The sequence below is a fragment of the Cavia porcellus genome, unplaced genomic scaffold (genome assembly GCF_034190915.1).
Source record: "Cavia porcellus strain 051 isolate PalLab524CR breed Dunkin Hartley unplaced genomic scaffold, mCavPor4.1 scaffold_7, whole genome shotgun sequence".
NCBI classification, from domain to species: Eukaryota; Metazoa; Chordata; class Mammalia; order Rodentia; family Caviidae; genus Cavia; species Cavia porcellus.
Genome location: NW_026947490.1, coordinates 92,376,977 through 92,401,001, shown reverse-complemented (window position 1 = coordinate 92,401,001; position 24,025 = coordinate 92,376,977). Strand labels below are relative to the sequence as shown.

The window sequence follows — 24,025 nt, the reverse complement described above, 5'->3', positions numbered from 1 at the left end:
CATAACAACATAGCAAGAAACTAGATTAAAATCACCTGTGAAGAAGTTAGCATGGCATTTTGCATTTTAAAACAGGCAGGGTTAAGTAAGTCACCAGATATCTCGCTGCTCTGTGTGTTTACACCTAGTTCCTAAACAGGGTCAAGAAAAGAGTTTGGTGACCCAGGCTCTGGTTCTCCGACTCAGACTCAAAGCTGTTCTTAGGTTTTCACTCAGGTTCTCGCTTTTTCCAGGAGGGAAGCAAAGCATTTCTTGGTCATGCAGTGTGTCAGAAAGAGTGGCCAGGCTCCGCTCCTTCAGTAGACATTCCACTGTGTAACATTTTATTTTGGAATTGCTACATAAATGTCATTTCTGCATCACACATCACATAATCAAGATGACTTCTGTTGTAAAATTTCCAGATGATGGCTCATTCTTTAACTTTCAAAAGCTTCTCAGTTTGAGGCTTTTATTGTGTGTTGGGCAATTTATAATATTTGAGAAAGTAATGGAAATTTCAAAAAGAAAAGAAATTGCAGGCATTGAAGTATCACTGCTAAAAGTATCCCCCAGGAGTCTTTGGAGACTAATAGCATATGTGATCACATCTAACTGTCTATTTAAAATATTTTACTAAAGACTACTTTGCAGGGAAGTACACTAATGGCAAATCTTGTTGTTAAAACAAGTGGTATTAAGGTATCATGGACACTGAAAATAATCCTTTCCGTCAGTTATTCATACTTAAACACACACCCTTGCTTTTGTGCATTTAAAATTTCTTGAGAAAATGATCCTTGGCCAAACATATTTTGTTTTTCCTTAACAAAGGATCATTTTTAAAGTTAAAAATAAACTAAAATTTGAGAGGGAAAGAAAATTGCTTACTTTTGAGCACAAGATATTTTTAGTATACTTTAGTATCCAAATTTTGGATGTTTATGAAAATCTGTATTATGATTTGGAGGAAAAAGGATAAGATTGAAAGTAAACCAAATTCAAGATTAATAGGGACACACACATTTGAGAGTCAGAGAGAGAACCAAGGTTGATAGCCATTACTAAAGACACTCACCGTAAAATAGGATTGCCATTAAAATCACTGGATTTTCCTTTTCCTTAACCTTAGAGTCACTATTTTTGAAAGTTTCAGACTCCTTGAAGTACTAAAGGATTAAAATTTTTTTCATTTTATATTAAATTTTAAAATAAATATTTTAAATTTATAGTGATGCATTCACATAAGAAAATTGGAATAATGAAATGTATAGAAAATGCTGAGCTCTTCCCTCATCAAATGCTAAGCTATTTTTCTAAAAAAAAGTTCGTTAACAGTTCTTGTTTAATGTCCTAGAGATTATTGCATCATAAACTTTACACATAAAAATAACAATGTTACGCATTAAAAACTGGTGGTCAACACCACCACCTGAATTAAATCAGTACTGTGCTGAGTGTAGACGGCCCACCTGGGGGAAGCTACCAGCATAAAAGGAGACAAGAAGAGGAAGAGTTAGGTGTTGGGAGTTCTCCTGAGGTTGCTGTTTGAGCTGCTGGTTCTTCTGGAGGAGCTCGTCATGACTAGTTTCCCCAGTTTGAGTCTGACCATTGTCTTCAGAGGAGCTCGGGACCTTGTTGGTGAGAGTGGCTGTGGTTCACTTTGGGGGAGCTTTGCTCCTTACATTGAACATCGCTTCCTGGCTCTGGAGGGGAAGCCGTGTGCTTTTTAATCTCCAGGAGAGTCACGCTGACTTCCTGGCATGTTCCCATGGTCAGAGGAGTTTGGGACCTCCATGTTGCTGAGGATGGCTGTGGTGCTTTTCAGGACAGCCCTGGTCTTGTTGTGTGACTTCTCAGCTCCAGCGTAGAACCCTCAACCTACAAACATAGCTCCTTCACCCTGCTGGCATAGACTTTCTAGCTTGCACAGCTGAACTTTGCCTTCCCAGCACAGATCTGTAAAAGAGACTGGTGTGAATCCTTCTAGTGCGCTCTAGACCTCCAGTTGGACTCCTGGGAGGCACTGTCCTGAGCTCTGGGTCTTCATCTGGACTCATGCAGGACACTGCTGTGGGATCCAGGCCCTTGGCTGAATATTCTGAGTCTTTAGTGTTGTGGACAGATTTTCTGCACTTTCTTCTGTTAACTCTGGGTGACCATGACCATCATAAAAGAATAAGTTCTGGGTCCTGGTTGTAATTGTTCTCCTCGTAACCCCTGACTACAACAAACAACAAATATGTAATACATAAAGTGAATTATACACAACATATTCAAGCATGCATGCATCTACTACATGTATATCAATATATTTTTATTTCATTCTTTCAATTTGTAACCATTTGTAAAATTTTATTCATTAAGGAAAACTGACCAGTAACTTTAAGTTACTATATTTATTTAACAAAAAGACACAGAAAAGAGGTAAAGAGACAAAAAAGTACATAAAACCCAAAACAATAACAATACAGGCTTTCAAAACAAGATGAAAGGAATTTAACAATAGTTATATTACATATCATTATGTTCAGAAGGGTTGCTTAGATTACCAGATATAGACATGTAAAATTGATCTAATCATGTGTTTTAACTGTTCTTTTTCAAGAATTAATAGAATTAGTATAGTCATATTAGCTACCATATATATATATATATATATATATATATATCACAAGTTTAAGTTATGATATTTTGATTTATTCAAGGACTAGACTAATCTGCCCAGGGTTGGCTGTTTTTTTCACTATGTAAATAGTTTCTTTCTTCTAAAACAACCATAGCCCTTTATCTTAGCAGGGCAAGTTGATGTGCATAAAGACTATATTTTGTACTTTACAGTCTGTTTATGTGTGGCATTAAGCTCAGACCATGGGCATATTAGAAGTAATGCCCAGTGACTTTTGGGCCATTTCATGTGCCTTGCAGATGCAGAGACTGCAGAGCGCTACTTGGGGCCATGCTGAGTGTGTGTGCGGCAAGCAGCTGTGTGGGAAGGACACGCATCAAAGATGTGGACACTGACACCAGCAAGGTGAGGGTTGTTCTACACTGCAGGGCTTGGGTTATTTCTCGGCCCACACCTTGTTTAGAAGAAACAAATCTGCATATATTTTAAATTTACAACATTCTGTCATTGACCATAATATACCAGTTAAGATTTAAAAAAATAATAAAAACAAAGAAAAGGGAGAAAACAAAATTTAATTTCTTTATGTTGGCTTAAGGCTTTTTAAAAGAAAAAGATGCTGAATGAAAAATTATGCACTTCACCTTTTCTGTTTAAAATATGTGTGATCAGAATTATTTCCCCCTTTGGAGAAGTGGCTGAAAAGATGCAGGGAGCCTTTTTAAAATGTAATGGCTCAGTGGCATCATTGCAAGTCCTCTCAGGCCAGCTTGTTTTCTTTGGGAGATGTCTTTACAGAAGACCTTAAATCCTAGGGCTACACTTTCACAATGACCTGCCTGAGTCAGGGCTGCGGATCAAGGACCATCAGCAACTGTGAAAAACTTTGAACTTTAATTTCAAATTTTATAAAGTTCTCAAAGTCAGAATCATTTACTGAAGAATATAGTCTTTGCTTTTTATTGTGTACTTATTACAAATATCCATGATATGTGTATGTTAGACTGTAGAGTTACATTAGAAGAGATATTATTAATCAAAAATGTGTAAAAAGAAATGAACATGTGAATTCATTTCAGTCTCACAGGCTGGAAAAGGATTTTGAATTATATTAGATGATGCGAATAATGGTCTAGGATGAGAAATTGAGGAGCTAACGCATCTTAAAGTATATGTCAGTTTGGATGAATGTATTTCATTACAACAGTCTAAGTAATTTTTGTGAATATTATTATTTGTTGCCAGTGTCCCAGAATTAGCATTTCATGATATGTGAATATCTCCATTTGCATTGCAGCCATGAAGATATTTGTCCACCAGCTTTTATGATTCAAATAGATTTAACCTAAATCCAAAATTTAATGACAAATAAAGTTATTGTGTAGAATCACCTTTATGCATTTCAATTAGAAAGGAACACAGCAACTGGGAGCTGTCCTGTTACAGATTAAGAGACATTAATTTTAAGATTTTCCATTGCATTTAAAAAGGATCAAATAATCCCAGCCTCTAAATAGTTTTACTTTTACAGACCTTTTTGACACAACATATTTTTCCATGTTGTTTAATTCTTATAACTTAGGGACAGTAATATAAGTACTATATTGTACTGACTTAAAGTGTTCACAAATTCATGTTAAAAGCTAACCATTTTAAAAGCCTTGCAATTCAGAATCTCTTGACTTTTACTGAATTAATGAATATGGAGATTTTTGTTATCTTGTCTTTTGTGAGTTGTCAGTTCCAGAGGTTTATATAAATGGCCTCAGATAAACCTGGATTCTTGGAACTTTGTTGTCTGTCATTATATTTAATGGGCATTTTGTGATAGATACAAATAGCATTTCCAAAGCTGTAATAATTGCGTACTTTATAACAGAAGCTGGGTGTGGGCACTGCCTACACAGCAGCAATCCAGAAGCATCTCATCAGCAGGATCTCTGAATCTTTATCAGTCTTTGGTTAGTGAACAATCAGCACACAGAAGAACCCATTTTTGTGCCGGCATCTCTCATTATCCCATCTTTTAAAAGTTATGGGAGCAAATACAGAGGAAATCAGAAAATAAATATCTATTTTATTATTTTTAAATATTTCTATATATTAAAAAATCTTCCTCAACATACACCTTTTCTTGACAATCTAACAGATGGAGTCTCCATCAGACTTTACTAATTATTCCTTTTGCTAATCAGGGTGACCTATTTGTAGTATGTGCCTAATATTGGGGAATTTTAAAATTTTTTAGCAATGTTGGGCGCAGGCGCTCAACATACCATACCCCACCCGGGACTAAGGACCACATCAGCTTCCGCAATGCGCTACGTCCCTCTCCAAATTAGCCACTCCATGCTCACTCCGTATTCGCCCTGTGCTGACTATGTGGCAACCCCTGATTGGCCACAGCTGGGTATATTAACCAGAGCCCGCATCCCATTCCAGCCCTACCTCCTTGTGAGCAGCTCTTGTGGCAGCCTGTGATTGGTCACGGCCGAATATATAAGCCAGAGCCCACAACAATAAAGCGGCAGTTACCTGTTACCCACAAGAGCGTCTCCTGTCTCATTGCGGGGGCTGCGCCGGTCAAGCAAAGGGGAAGAAACTACATTTTTCCTTCTGTCTTCATCCTTTATACCAATATCAATGCATTCTAGATTTCTTTCACTAATGTCTGAGTATCTAATCACTTCACTTCTTTAGATCTCAGTGTTCTTATCTGTATTATAAAGGAGTTTAACAAGGAATTTCCCTGCAGGACTTATTACTGAAGGGACATTCCAATTAATATATAGCTATAAAGTTAGGATCTTTTATTCAAAAAAAAATGAGTGTTTTGAAAAAAGTTTGTTCTTTCTTCATAGGGAAGAATCAAAAATTTGTAGGTCACATTATTTTAATGACTTAATCCTCAGTCACTTTCCAGCTTTGTAAGTATCTTATTGTCACTATCACAAGTAACATAGAATTAATGGCTTCAAAACAGGAAAATTATATTGTCCTATAGTTCTGGTTGTCAAAGCCAACCAGCTGTCATCCTCAAATATTTTCTTATCTTTGCTCTCTCTATAAAACACCTCATTTTAAAAAAAATATTTTAAACTGATACCTAAAATATAAAAAAATTGCATATTAATGGAATGTTATGATCATTCATTGTGTAATGCTAAAATCAGGTGAAGCGTAAATGTGCCCCCAATTTTTTTATGGTGGAAATACTTTAGAATCTTCCTTTCTACTTAGAAATGAACAGTGCATTACTGGTGTCTACAGTTATCCTGCAGTGCAATGGCATCAGACCATCTTGCTCCTGTGTAACTATAACTTACCGCCTACTGGTCACCATTCCTCCATTCTCCTGTCCCCAGCTTCTGGTCACTACCCTTCTGCTTTCAACTCCCACGAGACAAATACTTTTAGATTCCACGTGCTAGAGAGACTATGTGATACTTCTCTTTATGTATTTGGCATGTTCCATTTAACACAAGCTTCAGTTCACTCATGTTATAAATAAAAAGGACCTCATTCTTTTGTTATAGCTGAGTTGTATCAATTCTGACTTTCTATTAGTTTTCTTTACCCATTTCTCAGCTGATGAACATGCGTATACAGACATCTCTTCAACACACTTCCAATTTCTTTGGAAAAAATTCTTTACAGGGATTGCTGGATCCCCTAAGTAGTCTTATCATTACTATTTTGAGGGAATTCCACGATCTTTTTTTCCCATGATGATTGTGTTGGTTTACAATCCCACCAAAAGTGGCTAAGGGTTCCCTTTTGCCATATCCTCACCAGCACTTATTATTATTTTGATAGTAGCTATTTTTACCTGGATGAGCTGATATCTCCTTGTGGTTTTAATTTGTAATTCTATGATGATTGATGATGCTGTGCACTTGTTTATGCACCTGCTGGCTATATGTATGTCTTCATTTTAGGAACATTTAGGTCTAGTGTCCATTTCTAATTTTTACTTTTTAATACTTTTGGAGTGCCTTATGTATTGTGGACACCAACTCCATTCTATAGGTTGTTCCTATAATCTGTTATTTTTTTTTTTCTGTGAAGAAGCTTTTTAGTTCATCCTAACCCTGTTTATCTATTTTTAATTGTATTTTCCATGCTTTTTCAGTGTTGTTCAAAGTACCCTTGTGCATTCTAATGTCCAAAGTGCTTCCCTTTAAGTTTTCTCCCAGTGGTTTCATAGTTACAGGTCTTACATTTAAGTCTTTAGTCCATTTGGGGTTAATTTTTGGAATGGTAAGAAAGGGTTCTAGTTTAATTTTTTAGCAGCATTTATTGGACATGCTCTCCTTTCTCCAATGCATGCTCCTGGTACCTTTGTTGAAAATCAGGTGGTTGGTTATGCATGGGTTTTCTCTGAGCTGTCTATTGTACTGGTCTGTGTATCTATGCCAAAACCATGCAGTTGTATATTTTAAAGATTTGTACTATATTTTAAAGTACAGAGTAATGCTTCAAGTCTTTTTTGTTGTTGTTGTTGTTTATTTGTTAGAGATAATTTTGAATATTGGGTTCTTTTGTGACTCCATAAAATTTTAGATTTGCATTTTTTCTAGATCTTTGGAAAAAACTTCATTGGTATTTTGATACTGGTTGCAAGCAATATATAATTCACGTTTGGGTATTTTTTTACACACTTCTCACTGCTGGGGCAAAATTCTTGACACCTGTAATTTAAAAGAGGAAAGCTTTTTCTGCTGACATTTCAGAAGTTTTAGTCCTTGCATGGTGGAAAGGCCTGGCGTGGAGGAAGGCTGCTCATGTCACAGCAGCCAGGGAGCAGAGGAGGGGAAGGAGGAATGGAGAGGAGGGTATACCTTTGTGGGTCTGCCCTGTGGCTGCTCCTCTGACCAGACCTAATTACACATTCAGCTAAACCACCCAGAGTCACTCACCCTCCCGACTGTGCCTACAGCTCAGAAAGGCCCCAAGGGAAATCAAGATCTAAACCCTCACTGTAATATAGGCAGTTATCTTCCTATCCATGAATTCAGAATTCTTTAATTTCTTAAATTTTTCATTTGTGCAGTGTTCATTGTGGAGATCTTCCATCTCTTTGGGTAAATTTATTCTGATTTTTTTTTTTTTTTTTGTTACTGGAAATGCCCTTGATTTCTATTATAAATGATTCTTTACTGACATATAGCAGTGTTTCTGATTTTTCTATGTTGATTTTATGTCCCTCAACTTTGCTGAGTTAGTTTATTCAATGAGATAAGTTTTTGGTAGTATCTTTGGGATTTCTATGCATACGAGCATGTCTTCTGTAAACTAGCGATTTTCTCTTTTCCAATACAGATGCCATGGAAGTTCCTTTTGCCCGGGTACTCTGGATAGGTCATCCAGGGGTATATTACAAAAAATGGTAAAAGCAGGCATCTTGTCTTCTTCTGCCAGGTTTTTGCCCTCAGTGTAGTGCTGACTACTCAGTTCTTCAAGTTATGTTTGTGGTTACAATGATCCCACCTGCAAGTTCTGGGATAATTTTCTAAGTTTAAGGCCCTTAATCATATGCAATGTCTCCTTTTCCATATAAAGTAACATTTTCACAATTTCTAGGTTTCAGGAAGTGGGTGACCTTGGGGAGCTATAATCCTGCCTACCACACCAATGAACTCCAACGTAGCTTGCTGACCTTTGTTTATAAAGTGACTGGCCCAATAATTTTGTTCCTTTCAGACAGACTGATTGTCCCAGTTCTTCTTTCTAAGGATGACTGCAAGTTAAATCCATCAAAAAAAAAAAAAAAAAAAAAAGAACAACAGTAACAGAAAGTTTACATAATATATTACAGATATATAAATATGCTTTTTGCTGGATATTTAAAATTGGTAATTATATCATATACCAAAATATTATCCCAAAATGTTTTTGTACTTAAATATTTTGGTTTTTCAATGTCCTCATACATGGATTTCACCCATAATTTTTTTTTCAAGCATAGTACTCCTTAGTATAGATATACTTGTAATTATACATATTTTCCCTATAGGAACATCATATAATTATCACTATTAAACTGCTATATTCATTAAAAATTAGCATATTGATTTTCTAGTATAGAATTTTTCATATAATAATGGCACATAAAAATTATATATTTTTGCCATGTTGTACTTCAAAATACTGAATAAGTTTTTAAATCCACTTAGAAGTTGATAAGAATTTTTCCTAAAATTCCAAAAACACTTAAGTATTTATATTTGGGATTTCTCATATAAGAGAAATCATGCAATATTTAATCTTCTGTGTGTGTTTTCTTTCACTTAGCATTATGGTCTCAAGGTACATCTATATTCCTACAAATTTATTCTTCTGTATTTCCCACAACTATTTTCTGAATGTGTCATATTCATAACCAATTTTTAAAATTTTAAAAGAAGAGTTGGTTACTAAAACCTCTTTTGTTTTAGAATGTCCAGTATTTTTAAAAATACATACTGCATTTCAATTTTCTTATAAAACATCAATTAAATGAAATATTCAAATGATTACTTAGTTAAATATGCTAATTTAGATGATTTTCCTCTCATTGAATATAGTAAAAATTAGCCAACTGGTTAAAATAACATCTTCAATTCAATATTGTTAACAACTGGATAAATATATATCACATACCGTGGGGGTTGGTCAATATATGCACTTATGAATAACAAAGCTGATGCTATCACTTTAGTGCTTCTCAGAATGAAAGGACTTATCTTTTTTCCCTTCATGAGTGCAGATATGTTCTCTACATTGGATTGTATATATATTTCAGTATTTCAAGGAACGTCGATCATTTCCTGTTTCAAAGGGTATGTGATGTTGCGAGATGACTGGTGTTGGTCTTTGTACTTAGATGTGATAAAACAGTTGTAAAAGGAAAATTTTCGAAGTGTTCAAATAATGTCTATCATCTATCTTTATGTGTCTGTCATCTATTATTTATCATTTATTTATAAAAGATGTACTTTAAATTACTACCTAGAAAGCTAGTGTCTTAGTCACTTGCTTATCACTGGGATTCAATGCTCATAGCTCACAGTTCAGAAGCTTCGGTTCACATTTGAGTTCAACACAGAAGTGGCATGGTAGAGTGGCATGGATGGAGGAAGCCTACTTAGGTCACGGTGGTCAGGACTGGAGAGGAAAGGGGAGAGAAAAGGAGGGGGAGACATACCCCTTCAGGTCACCTCTAATGAGTGGACCCCATGTCTTAACAGAAAGTCACATTTGTGGGCCCATTATTAGATCACCTTCCCAAAGCCCTGCGTATATGCACACAAAGCCTTTGGGGGAAATACCCTCCATTAGAATCATGATGAATCCATGATGACACAGGGATTGAAGAAAAAAGTGAAGAGTAGATATAGATGAGAGGTCTGGAAAGAAGAAAGGAATTTGTAAAATGGCTTGATATACTACAAGAGATCAAATAAAATATGTGGAATTATGCTTTTTACATGGCAGAAATTAATTATGTTCTAGTAGTACAAATTTCATTTGCATTTCTATGGATAAGAGTCTCAGGCCTGTGATGTAGCTCTGCAGAACAAATGCCTGCTTGGCAAGCACAAGGTCCTGAGTTTGATTCCTGGTACCAAAAACAAAACAAAAACAAAAGAATCTTTGCATTACTAACCTTTTTCTGCAATTTGCAGGGGTGTAAGCGAGTCTAGTGAAACAATGTAAACCACAAAATTATTTTTTATAGTCAGATAATGCTGGAGTTTCATAGAAAAAGACCATTACACTACTAAAAGGCCACTCAGTAACCATTTGCCCATTGGAAAGTCTTTTACAATTTTTCTTAAAACAACCTCTTTCTTTGTAGTTAATTTCAGATATTATAAAATAAAATTTAGAAATGTCACTGCATAATATTAATACTATATAAATTTTAGGGTGGGAACTGCAGAAATAACATTTTCTATAGTGTTACTTCATTTTTGGTTTTCTTCATTCATTCAAATAAGCACATGAAAAGGCTTTTTATGCCAAGCTGTGGTCTACATATAGACAGTAGAGTGTTGTGCTGGGCATAGTGTAGATGGTCACTGTTGTATCCCAAAAACGAGGCCCCAAGATGTTGTTCAAAAAATGTTTAAAGACGTTCAAGATGTCTTTAAAAAGAAGCACTTTATTAGCTGGTACCCAGTGACACAGCCTGAGTTTGAATCTGCAAAGCTGTGTGACCAGGTTAGGTTACAGGGGTTTATATAAGAAAAAACCCAATGAAGAGAAAAGGGAGGGGGCTTATACAAAAAGGGAGCATTTAATCTCTGCAAAATGTTTTACAATCAGGGCCAGTTGGTCTCGGGACCCAGTGTTTTACAATCAGTGATCAGCAAATGTTTTACAACATAAGGGTCAGCCGGTTTGGGGACCTAATTGCTGTTCTGGAAGAGGGTAATTCACAAGAAACAAGAGTTGAAACACAGGTCAGGGTAACGAGGCTTTACAGAACAGGGTAGTGACGGCCTTAGCCAAGTTACAACAGTCATTATCTCATAGAGCTGCTAGCATCATGGGGAAATATTAGTGAAATTGTCCTAATTGCTGGCAAAGCATATCATTCAACTAAGTAAGTGTGATCGAGTATGACACCAGAAATATTATCTGAGGCAAGACACAGTAAACTATATGTATAGGATAAGGAGAAAGAGTTAATAGGCAAAGAGGCTAGTGAATAAAATTGAAAGAATATAGCTGTTCAGGCCGAGTGTTATGCAAATCTTCTTTGAATGCAATGGAGATGTTTTAGTGGAATCCTAGCAGTAACAGTGGCTAGAATTGCATTTGAAGAGCATCGTATTGTGTAGATGAATAGAAAGAAGAAAGTGCCAAAATGATGCTGAGATATCAGGAGACCTTGTAAAAGTGTGAATAAACATCTGTATGACTTATTTTAGAGCTACATATAAGCAGAACTCTAACAACGTACCTTAATTCAGGTAGTCACCATGTTTAAAGATGCTTTTAAGAACCAGATGGTTCGCTTTGCTCAATTTTGTTTGCAGGAAAGTGGTAGTTCATTACTTGTGTAGACAGAACTCTGAATTTTTGTCAGAAAATAACTTTACCTATTGGTGCACCCCATTAATACTACTGAAACCTTTGGTTCTCATTGAATTCACTACTCAGTAAATCCAATTCAAAGATCAATATATGATCTGTGGTAATTTTTTTGCAATTTATTTGCAATTTATAAATTATTTCAATGTGAGATGCTTTATATTCAGAGTTTAACTATGAAGAAGCCAAACAACAGGAATATGTGTTTTTCATGAATTTCAAATAACTGGTTCTTTTCTTTAATATATATTTAATAAAATAAATAAAGATATTTAATTAAATATAGGTTCTATTTTGCATTTTTTTGAGCACAGGAATCTAATCACAAATGCCAACTTCTATGTCAAAATTCAAATTTGCTTCTCCTTTTTCTAAAAATTTACATATAACCATGATTTTGTTTACCATAGCATTTTCAGCATAACTGTGTTAACTTCTGCTGTTATTCATATTTGTCTCACCTCCTTAAAAGCTGATCCAACTTTTCTTTGTTATAGTTTTCAAACCACTTTTTTATTCACTCACTTTCAATTTTAATTAGCCATCTTAGGCGACTTACAGACTAAAATTTCTGCTATTTTAAATAATTCTTTCCCAATTCAGAGCCAATACTTTGTAACAGGATCCAAAATCACATTTAAAATGATATGTTTTACAAACAAAATATTAATCACATTTGAAAACTGATTTTCCACTGTTGTTGTTATTACCTGTTTTAATCATTATACATGATTCATAACCACTGGCTATTTGTCTTAGGTTATAGTTGCAAATATTGTCTGCGATGTGGGTATTTTTTCTTTATTTTGTACAAAGTTGTATTTTTAGAGTAAAGGAGTTAAGCATAAGTAAATGATAAAGCCAGCTAAAGTAAATCAACCAACCAGTGGTTTCCAAAAGAGAACGTTAAGGGCCAAGAAACTTCAGATCATTCTTATGTAATCTAGAGTGATAACATATAAGAAAATTTAATTTCTGTGATGTCAAACCCATGAGATTTGTGATCAAATTCCTGGCAAACTTTTTCCCATGAGGAAAATCTTGGGGAGAATGAGAAGCTTTGCAAAGAATGATCATTTTCATATCTTGAAAATCACATACACCAAAAAAAAATCTAAATCTAAAATATCCCAGATGACTAACAGCTATATTGGGTGATAAGATGATGTAATTTACTGAATTTGCATCTAAACATTATCATCTAATCCAATTCAGAAATGCCTCTATTTTTGTCTGTCTTTCAGTTTTACCCACTACTATCAATAGATTCAGAGGAATGAGTTTGTTTTCTTTTAATTCCCTTTGCTTTCTACTCCTTAACTTATCCATTCTTAGGAAGAATAGTTTTTCTCTTCCTTGATTTCTCTTGGATGTTCACCTGTTTCTCTCAGTCAACCAGCTACCCAGAGTTTAGATGCTCTTACTCAGAGATACCGGTTTTTTCTTCCTCAAAAGCCCACTGATACAGGGGAATGAAACTCCTGACCTACTACATGTCCAGTACGAGTTCTTGTTCTTTAAAATCAAAGAATGAATTTTAGGAACAACGGAGGTTAAGAGTGGGAACATTTAATGAAAGGAAGCTTCTGTGTGGGAGAGACAGAAGGGGTCCAGAGCGGGTTGCCAAAGATCCTGTATTTTTTCAGGATTTGTATAGAGTAAATCATGAGGTGAGGCAGGTCTAAAGTTGGGGAAAAGTGGGAACTTGCAAGGCAGATGGGCGTGAGGTGGGACAGAGCTGTGGTCAGCCAATAAGTTTAGTTGGTAAAATTGATCTAATCAGGGAAAGATGGGGAAGCAAGTCACGTAGCAAGTGAGGATTCTTTGTGGATCAGTGACTCTTCTGTAGGGGGTTGGGATGGTGACTCCCGGTTTCTCAAGGTGATCCAGATTTAATCCCTGAGGATTACACTTAAGGCTGTGGCTGCATTTATTTTGCCTTCTGTCCAGAGATCTGACCGTGTGTCTCCTCCAACATCACCAGACTTCTGGTCCTCTGTGCTGGTTTCTTTGAGGGACTAGACCTGTCTGATTGCCTATAATTTTTCTAACTAGCTCAGCTGCTTGTAACACACCGTAATCTTAAAGAAAGATTGTAGTATATTCAATAATTTGACCTTACTATTTTGGGTCTGTTCAATACCGTGGCCTCTGTCTTTGCTATTCTTTGTGTTTCATTGGTAGATTAATCTTCACTACGAACTTCGGTAATGTTAGCTCCTGATCTGTGTTCACTCCTGGAGGAACTTGTTTCCAGATGTTTGCATTGTAAGTGCAGCATACATCATTCAACTTCAGAGATAATGCTCATATTAAATAATTTCAAACTTCCTTAATTGTTTCTAGGACAACCAGCAACAATACTCCTTCTCTGCACTTATTTGTAATACTCTTTTCAGTTAAACTGTTTTTGTTTATTAGATTCTACTATCCTCAACCAAAGGTTCTATTTTACACTTTTTTGGGGGCACAGGATTCTAACCACAAATCCTAACTTCTGTGTCAAAAACTCAAATTTTCTCCTTTCTCTGAAAATTTACATATATCCATGGTTTTACTTTCAAGAGCATTTTTAGCATAATTGCATTAACTTCTGTTGTTATTCGTGTTTGGCTCATCTCTTTAGAAGTTATTCCAAGCTATCGTGGTTTCAATTTTCAAGCCGCTTTTTCATTCACTCACTTTTAACTTTAACTGGCAATCTTGTTGCCTGTTTTAGGGAGGGAAACCTGGGTCAATGGGCCGTGTTACTTAGCTCCTCTGTTCTTTCCATCATCAAGTATATCTAGTCTGTGAGATGTGGAACCTGGACAGGAACTGGATCATGAGAGTATTAACTTCACCAGTGGACTAACCCATCGATAAAGTTATGGCTGAGTGGGAGTGGAAGACGTTATTTCTCTCTTCCTGTTGTCCAGTCTGTGACTCATTACATCTTGAGAAAAACTACCAAGGTAAGCCTCCCTCTATGCATGTACGTGTGTATGTACATATGATGACAGTGAATAACCCTGTCACGTACACATTGGGAATTTACTATCCTTCATTATTAAGAAATCTGGAGACAGGACATTGCAAGGGGAAATAGGATTGTTTCACACAGTGTGATTAGATGTTGGGGATTGTGTCTCCTGAACTTATACCTGAGTAGATAAGCAAAAAAGACTTTTAAAAGTATATGTCTCCATAAGAGGAATATTCAGATAACAATAGCCAGTTATTCAGATAAGTTAGAAGTACATTAGATAATGAGATTTAAGACGCTATATGGCTAATCAGAGTCACACAGAATGTACAGAGTAATACAGACTACACACAGAATATAAGGAGGTTTAGATGGTTTAGGTGACTTTGTTTTTGCCACACAGTAATATAATCCAGGGGTTGCAAAGAACCTTAAACATTATCTAGAAATCTCTTATAAATTAGCTTATTATGATTACTGAGGTACTCAATGATGAAGCCCCGGATTAACTGCAATGTAAATGTAACCCTTCATATTTTGATATAAAGCACTTACCTTTAAATTTGTTTTATCTCAGTCCATTCTTGGTGTTTGGAAAATTTCAAAGTATGTACAGCTTTTTAAGGTCTTCTAGGAACTGATAGGCAAAAATTATCTTAAAATGAGTCAAACTACTGGGAACAAAAGGTGGTTTAGTATTAGTTTCATATTGTTGTTAAGCAAATTAACAGAAATCTTGGGGTCTTAACACAATTTACCCTTACAGTTGAGGTTAGAAGATTAAAACCACTAAAGGGCTGCAGTGGGTCTCAGCAGGTGTGTGCTCCTTCTCTAGGTAAGTGCAGGGTGAATTTTCCTGTCTTTTCCAGTTTCTAGAAGTTTCCCTCACTTCTTGGTTCATGGCGCCTTCCACGGTCATCAATGTTAGGTGGGTACCATGTTTGAATCTCTCTGGTATCTGCTTGTGATCGCATTGTTTTTACCTCTGTTCTGTTTCCTGTTTTTCCTAAACGGCGTCTATGTGATGATAGTGAAATTTCCTGGGTAGTCTAGGAAATATACACATGGGTTTGGGGATTAGAATAAGGCCCTCTTTGACAGAGCCATTAATCTGCCCATCACAGGCTTCAGAAAAGCCCTAACATTGAATATTGTTGCTATAAAATTTGGAGTACTGAAAATGTTATGGCTGTTTGGTTCATAAAATAAAGATAGTACCAAAACATGATGACCATGAATATAAAAGAGGATATCTAAAAAGTATTTTTAAATGCTAGTGTTTAAAATCATAATTATAAAGAAGAGGGTGGGCTAGGAAAAGAGGTGCATCAGAGAATTTACAAGGCTCCAAAAACCTTAGCAAAAAAGAGGAATTCAACAAATAAGAAATGTAACGGACCTGATTGGTGGTGTCATTATTCAGAATGTTCTGTCTGTAAGGCTCACAGTTCAACTGAGATGGTTCTGCATTTAGCAGTTTCACAAAACTTAGAAAGCAGAATTGCAGTAATAGAGAACATCAAAGCTGAAGAAGACCTTCACCATTTTCAAGACTAAACTCACTTTATACAAAGTAAATTGAAGTTCACATTTTTGAGACGTTCAGAAAAGTTGTGCAAGTGCGTGGTGCCAAAGGCAGGATTTAAATCCAAATGTCCTACTTTAAAATCCATTAGTCTTGTCATCTTCTCTTCTAGGAGTTTCTTTTTCTCTCGAGGAGGAAATAGTATTTCCTTTCCTCAGGAAATATAAACTTATTTTAACCTATCATAAAAGATTTTTTGTCAACTTTCTTTCCTAGAGGGCTATAGAACAGTTATCTTTCTATTTTTTACATATAGGCTAGTGCTAGATTTAAACTGCATAGTGTACAGTGCTTTTAATATTCTCTCTCTATATACCATCTTTGAATTGTCTAGCACCATTCAGGTTAGCAATTACTCACACATTTAATATGCTATTGTTCCTGATCCTCAGAAATGTGCTCTGAAGCCTCTAGGCAGATTGCACACGAACAGAGAAACCTCTAAGGGATGCAGCCTGAACCACAGTCTCGGGACCTTGTTACAGTTATTTCTGGTACCTCTACTGCATAAGGCTTTGTTGTTTTAGTGAAGTCTCCTGGTACCTTGGGACACTGCTGCCTAATTTGTGAAATAATTGCTGTATATTTTTTGCCCTGATATGTAGGGAAATTAAAAGAAAAAAAGGTGCCAAGTGGAAAAGCCATTTCTAATACATTTACATCCTCTATAGCAAATGAACTGAGGTCATAATTCAAGCACTTCTAATGCGGGATGACCAGGGTAAGCATTACAGGCTTGTTCTTGGTACCTTATCTCTTTTTGTGCATAGGTTCGATTGTCTTTCACGTAAAATTTCTTGTTTATGTGAAAAAAGTATCAATTCTAAATTTATTTATTGTTCCATGAGTCTACAATCATCTATGGAATTTTTCCTTTGCTCTAGGCCCTGTGCTGTGAAGTTAGGCTTGCCCTAGGTCATCAAGTATTATGTGATCAAATCTGGTTTCTGAGGAACTGAGTTTGTTTGACATACAACCAATATGTGTGCTAAGTTACCAACTACTCAGAATCACTCAAAATATTGTTTGCAGGGAACAATGTCAGGGAAAGTAATTAAAGACGTGGTAGGCTTTCCTTGTGTGGCAGGCAGGCAGTTTTCTAAGTTTGTAAGCCTGTTTAAAAGATGAGAGAGCGAGGAAGACAAGTGAATATGCTGGCCACAGAAACAAGGGCTTGTCACAAGTGCCACTCTAGTTCAAAATTGAGGCTGATTTTCCCAGACTGACTCCTAAAAATTTCTACTTTTTCAGAGCCTGAGAAGATGAGAGTCCATTTGGGTTCTTCTCTGTGCTGGATTCAATTTTGCGAATTTCAAAACTTTACTTCCTGAAAGTTGCATAAAATTTCCCTGAAAAAGCTACTATTATCTCCCCAATTTACCAGATCTGCATGATGATGCCGAGTGGGGCTGAGGGAGTTGATTATAGTCAGGAAACCTGAGCTCAGGCAGCCTGACTTTACAGTCTTAGAAAGTCTTGGCCATTAGTTACTGTTCTGTATCTCCTCCTCTGAAATGCATTATGGGGGAGCAAACACCATCTAAGCCACAAATCAACATTTCAGACTTCCTCAGCAGAGGGATCTAAGTTTGAGGACCTGATTCCAAGATTTTAAGTTTTATAAGTGATTTTTTGACTCTCATAGCCAATTGGCTTCCACTGTATTTAAGGTATGTAAAGTTTAAAAATATAACAGACTTTCTTAGGGGTTTGAAATAAAAAGAAAACAAAGCAGATTTTATGCTAACTCATACACGTGCACAATCATAGCTGATGAATATAGCAAAGTATGATAGAAATATTGCTTTTCAATTGTTTTGGTCTCTAGCCAACTTCTGTTTGTCATCAATATTGTTCAATACTGTCATTATTTTCAGTATTTGATTTTAATTAGGAACTTAATATTATAGAATATATTAATTATTGAACTTGTTCTTTGCCACCTTTAATTATAATTCAGTTCTCCCACACATTTCACTAAAATGATAGATGCAGGAATTAAATACATTGTTAGATATAAATGAAACAGGAAATTTTAAAAACTACAAAGTTGTTTGATAAAACTACACTTGATGGCAATACTGAAAACTATCAGAAAATATTTTAGTTATTTTTCATATACAGCTTGAAATGTAGACTCACATGATTAAGTGCCTTTATCCTCTGAACAAAATTATCTCCTTCTCCTGGGAGTTTTGAATATTTGATTTTTCGCGGTTAACAACCACATGAGAAAAATGTAAAACAAGAAGATGGAAATTTCAAATCATAGAGCATCACAAAACCGAGAAATTTTGTCCCTGTAATATTGAATTAGAAAGACCAACGGGCAGGCTCATATCCTCATAGTTTGGGTAGACATTAATAAATTAAGGTTAACTCAAGGTTTAGGATCAAATGATAAAGTCTTCCCTGAAAGAACAAATTTTAAAAGCAGTTTTGAAATACTTCCCTCGGTTAACCTTTTAAGGAATATGAATTCACTAAAAATGTCATTTATCACCTGAAGAAAAAGATAAATAAAAATCATGAAGTACAGAAATATTCAGATTCTGAAAGTTGACTATGAAATATAGAATAAATACGTTAATACATTTAAGGAAATGAATTTTTATGAATGATTAAATATTAAGAGACTATAAATTTTATTTTGTTCTATCTACTTATTTATTTACTTATTTTGTTTTGGTACCAGATATTGAAATCAGGGCCTCAGGCTTGCCACGCAGGTGTTGTGCCACTGAGCCACATCCCTGGCCTGAGACTCTAAATTTTAGAAGTCCGATTTTAAAGAAGAAAAACAAAACAAAACAAATTAATTTTAGACTTCATTATGGATTCAATGTACTGTATAAGTAGACATGGACTGAAAGAGAATTAATAAAATGGTAGGATGATTACATAGAATTTAAATTAAAATAAAAAAATTTGGAAATAATGAAAGATGAGATTAAATTAGAATATTCAGAGTATATTTAATCACCTTGAGAAGGAATGAATCACGTGAATGTAAAGAATCTACATATGAATCTTTATATAAATACATGTAAACTTTTAATTTGGGTTTATCACAGACAAGGGAAATTATTTTATCATTGGAAAATCTTTATGTTTTCATCATAGTAATAGAGTAAAATATAAAAAAGAAAAAGACAGTGTTATCACAACAGATGCAGATTATTTAATAGCATTAAAAGAATGTATTATCTGAAATGTAAGTAACACAAAATGTTACCTGGCTATGGCTGAGTATCAAGATTATTATGGTCACAGAATGTCTAGAGTTTGAATTTCTATTAGAATCTTATAGAATCAGATATCTTAAACCACAGACACAAATAACTAAAAAATACAAAACATTTGATAGGTAAAAACTTGCATGCTTTTCTTAAATTAAACAAATGCCACATTTCAACTGTTTACATTATGTAAATATTCTCTAGTCCACCTAAATAATGCTTTAGACATACTCTAAAAGCCTTCTGCATAACTGCTTTATGAATAATTGAAATACTGTTCTCTAGTTCAAGAGTCAGAATAACATTATGGAATAAATCAGGCTCAGAACCAGGAGAGTGTTTGATTCTGTCATCACTGATTCTGCAGTGTTTCATGCTGCCTCAATTCAAGCAGAATACTTAAGCCACAGTGGCAGTTTCCAGGAAGCACATTTACTGCTAGCTTTGCCAAAGACTGATGAAAATGACCTTAGAATCCTTGCTTTAATGACGCCTTCTGATTGCACGGTCTCGCCACCCACTGTACCCATGAGGATGGGACCCAGTGGCCAGCTCCGCGGGAGCTCTGACCCCACTGATGAGGGCTCCCCTATAATCTTGGCACTGTATTTTCCCACCTCACCATCCAGAAGCTGGCAGAATGTCTATGTGACATCCAACTGTTAATATACACCACATGAAGCATTTGCTGAAAATTATTTTGTATCCTACGGCCCTAGGGCGCCACTTTCAGATTTGGAGAGGGGAAAAAAGAGAAAAAGCCCAATAATTCTTTTTATATCTTACCAGTCCCATGTCACATTTTATAAAATTTAATCTTAGTTGAAATAGACTAGCTGCCTGAAGACTGAAAAGGAGGTGTGGGAAATTAAGGAAGTCTAGAAAACATTCTGCTTTAATAGTTTAAGATTTGACCAAGTGCAAGGGAAGTGAACAGCATTAGGGGGCCACCATTCAGTTATGGAGAGCAACAAAGTGCTCAGTCGCCAGAGTGTATTCCTCTGCTCCCAAGAGGAGAAGGTCATTTGCCTGCCCGCTGACCAGTGGTGGGAGCCTGGTAAGTACAGAGAGACAGGGAGCTACCAACAGGCACTCCAGGAGATTAGCTGCTAGGAGAAATGAACCCAGCCTTCCTTTAAACACCAAGCGATGCTGGTTTTGTAAAAGAAGTAATGAGTCTCTAACATTGTTCAGGTCCCTTTCATGTCACTGTACTGACACGCACACGTACAAGATGGAATATTTACAATCTAGAGCTTAATATATAAGCTAAATGACACAAAGGGCAGTAGTCTGCTTACCTTTTTTTCTTCTTTCTGAGTCTGGTTACCAGAGTAGTACTGTGGTGCAATTGGCATATCTCGGTGTGCTTCTAAATGCTTTGGACACCTAAATTTCATATTCTTTTAGGAGACGGATGTTTGGATATTGAAGTAATAATAAGCCAAATCTATATTCATATTCATTCAACTTTCTGAGAAAGATTATCTTAACATTATTTTACTCACTACAATTATTTGCCTTTTTGGTGAGAATTAAATTAGTAGTACTATCCATTCTTTTTTGATAAATTATACAGATGTTCATTGCAATGAATTTTGTGTTAGCCTAATACTTAATATATGAATTTCAAATTTAAGGGCACTACATGTGCTTAATGACAATGATATACAAATTTAAGCAAATTTTATCTTAAATATATATCAACATTTTCTAACAAAATATAATTTACAGATGTTTATAGTTGCTTTAACTAAATTTTCTATATTAATGCAAAAACAGAACATTATCCATGGTGTAAGTTACTTATAACAACTTCTTTCAATTAATACTTTGTTGGCATTTTCTGATTTTAATATTCAGCATAGCAAATGGTGGAATAGCCTAAGTAGCTAAGCAGCTTCTCAAGTATCCAAACAGTTATTTTTCCTAGGAGTAAAACATTTTTATAGAAAACCTAAAATATCCCAGTTAACTTACTTTCATAGATTTTCCATTGTGTATACAGCACAGTATAAGTCTATATGGATATCTCTGTTATTTAAATTCCCCATAAATAGAAATTACTATCATTTAATGAACTTTTCTAGTTATATAGGGTTTTAAAAATACACCAGGGTAGTTTTTAGTGAAGCAATACTCATGAGACTCAATGCGGATCTTTCCATGAAAGCATTTCTAAAGGATTCTTTAGATGAAAATAGTTCTCACAATTTGTTCAATCCTAGGATCTTCGACTACAGGCAAATATACTCAGGTCTTTTTAAAACCAGATTCTGTCAGATTATATTATTGGACACATAGTAAAGTAATTACTGTATCAAAATAAATTAATGAATCCCCATAGCTCATGGTTATTCAATCTTCTTTAGGTTTTGTGTCAAAAGTCATTTTCTAGTGATCTGTATACAAGTATGCATGTGCACACACACACAGATAGAGCTGATTCTATGCTACACAATTTAAGTAAATTGACAGTTCTTTTCAACAAAAATAAATGTATTAATGTATTCATTTATTTTATAGAAACTCTTAGCTGAATACTATTGTTGCCAATTATTATGCTAAATGACAGCATATAAACATAACAGATTGTTTTGATGAAGTACATCATTTTAGTACAAATGAAAAGTTTAAAAATATCTGCTGTAACAAGATCTCTAGATTTCTCATGAGAAAATCCCCAAAGGAAAGTGAAGACAACAGAAAAACTGGCATGTACTGTTGGGATGTTAGCTGTGTGGAAGGCTGGGGTGTTCCTGTGACTGTATACAACATCCTGGGGATGTTTCTATTGGTGGTATTAACCAAATTTTCCTTTAGAGAGAAAAATAAGATTATTGCGGTTGCCAAGCAACCAATTATGGCCACGTATCACTTAAGAGTCAGACTGTTTGCAGAGAAATTTAGTGTTAAGCAATTTCTCCATTGAGCACAGTTATACAGATTAGGAGAGCGGTAGCATCACCAGGTGATAAAATTTTATGGGACAACTATCATTCAGGAGGTCTTTAACTGACCATAATGTTTTTATGCAGTGTGTTACTGTAGTTTAAACACCATTGCAATAAAACTGAACAAATTTCTACTACTGAAAAATCCTTTGCATGTACACTTTTCATATTTTGTCAAGTTCATCCACAGTACTTGAGATTATAGCAGGCCTCATACAGTTACTTTAAAACCTCTCTCGCCTCTTACCTGATGGACCTCTGGCAAAGCTCAGTCATGTCGTGGTCATGTTAGTGCCTCAGACATATTGCACAGTGTCAGCACTTGCCTTGGGTTCTTATTATGTCCATACAATCAGCATCTGATTCGGTTACGTGATCTTGACCACTATCCTGGTTTGACTTTCCATGTCTACAGGATTATTTCCAGCCTTGCACAGTGTACTCATGTCAGGGGCCCATACTAACTTTATAATAGAGTCCCCTAAAATTCTGATGCTGAAAACCTACCTTTAGACGTGAGGGTAGTGAGGACAGTGCTCCCTTGGTAGTAGTCTGCTGATGTCCTTTCCCAGGAAGGCTTCAGACTTGAAAACACCGTGGGGCATTCTTCTTCTTTGATTGCGGGTGTTAATGCCTGCTTTTCCTGAAATAGAGGTAAATTGGTCTTCTAACCTCAGGTAAGTTCCTTACTTAGCGGGTGCCTCCAGCCTAGGAGAACACCCAAGTGCTGTCTACATAGGTCATCAGCAAAGCTATTTCACCAAAATGGGTTCTGGGGGAGGATAAGACAGGAACATCTTGTGAAACAGATCTCCTTTCATTACAATATGTTACGTGAAGCAGTTTGATGATAACTGAGGATGTCACTAAAAGGTATACACAAAACCTAATTGTTAATAATGGAAAAATAACAATGGATCATGATAATAAAGCAGTGAATTACAAACCAATAATACTATGAAATGTTGTATTGCCCTTCACTTTAGTTCCTGAACAAATACAAAAATATGAAAAAGCCTGAGGTGCACTGTTTATTTTGTATGTGTGGTACAATCCCTAGCCTCCCTCCACCTTTTTTAAAAAGAAAACTTCTAGGTGGTTTTGCTAAGTTTCCCAGGCTTGAATTTAACTTTTGATCCTCCTGCCATAGCCTACCGAGTAGCCAGGCTTATCGTCACGCACCTCCATGCCCAGCTGAGAGGACAGCCTTCTTTTGTGAATGAAGCCACTCAGGCAAGTACGCCATCTAGTAGAAGAATTCCTTCAAATTGCTGCTTCCTAATGTTTTCTAACTTAGGGACTGTCTAAACATTTGATTATGGACAGGCACTTTGTTTAGCACATTTGTTCTTTCAGGGGATGTTGTCAGGTTTCTAGACATGGGGACTATAAATTCCAGATTAATAACACATATATAAGATATGGAATATTAATTTTATTAACTTCTCAGGCATTCGTATTTTAGGAGTAAGTGATTAACCTTTATTACTTACCATAAATGACTTAATCATGAGCAGAGGTCTCAAGATATTAGAATATGCTCAGGAAGGAGAATGTGATATATATAACAATTCAGAAAATAAAAACGATATC

At 35.6% G+C, this 24,025-nt stretch overlaps 1 long non-coding RNA gene across 1 annotated transcript; it reads left to right on the top strand.

The window, feature by feature from the left end:
• Nucleotides 1-1,504: 1,504 nt before the first annotated feature.
• LOC134477055 (uncharacterized) lies at nucleotides 1,505-23,634 on the top strand. The gene is made up of 5 exons (XR_010048960.1): nucleotides 1,505-1,620; nucleotides 2,908-3,013; nucleotides 14,470-14,643; nucleotides 15,524-15,582; nucleotides 23,583-23,634. It is a non-coding gene; the product is annotated as an uncharacterized LOC134477055 (long non-coding RNA).
• The last annotated feature ends 391 nt before the right edge of the window (nucleotides 23,635-24,025 follow it).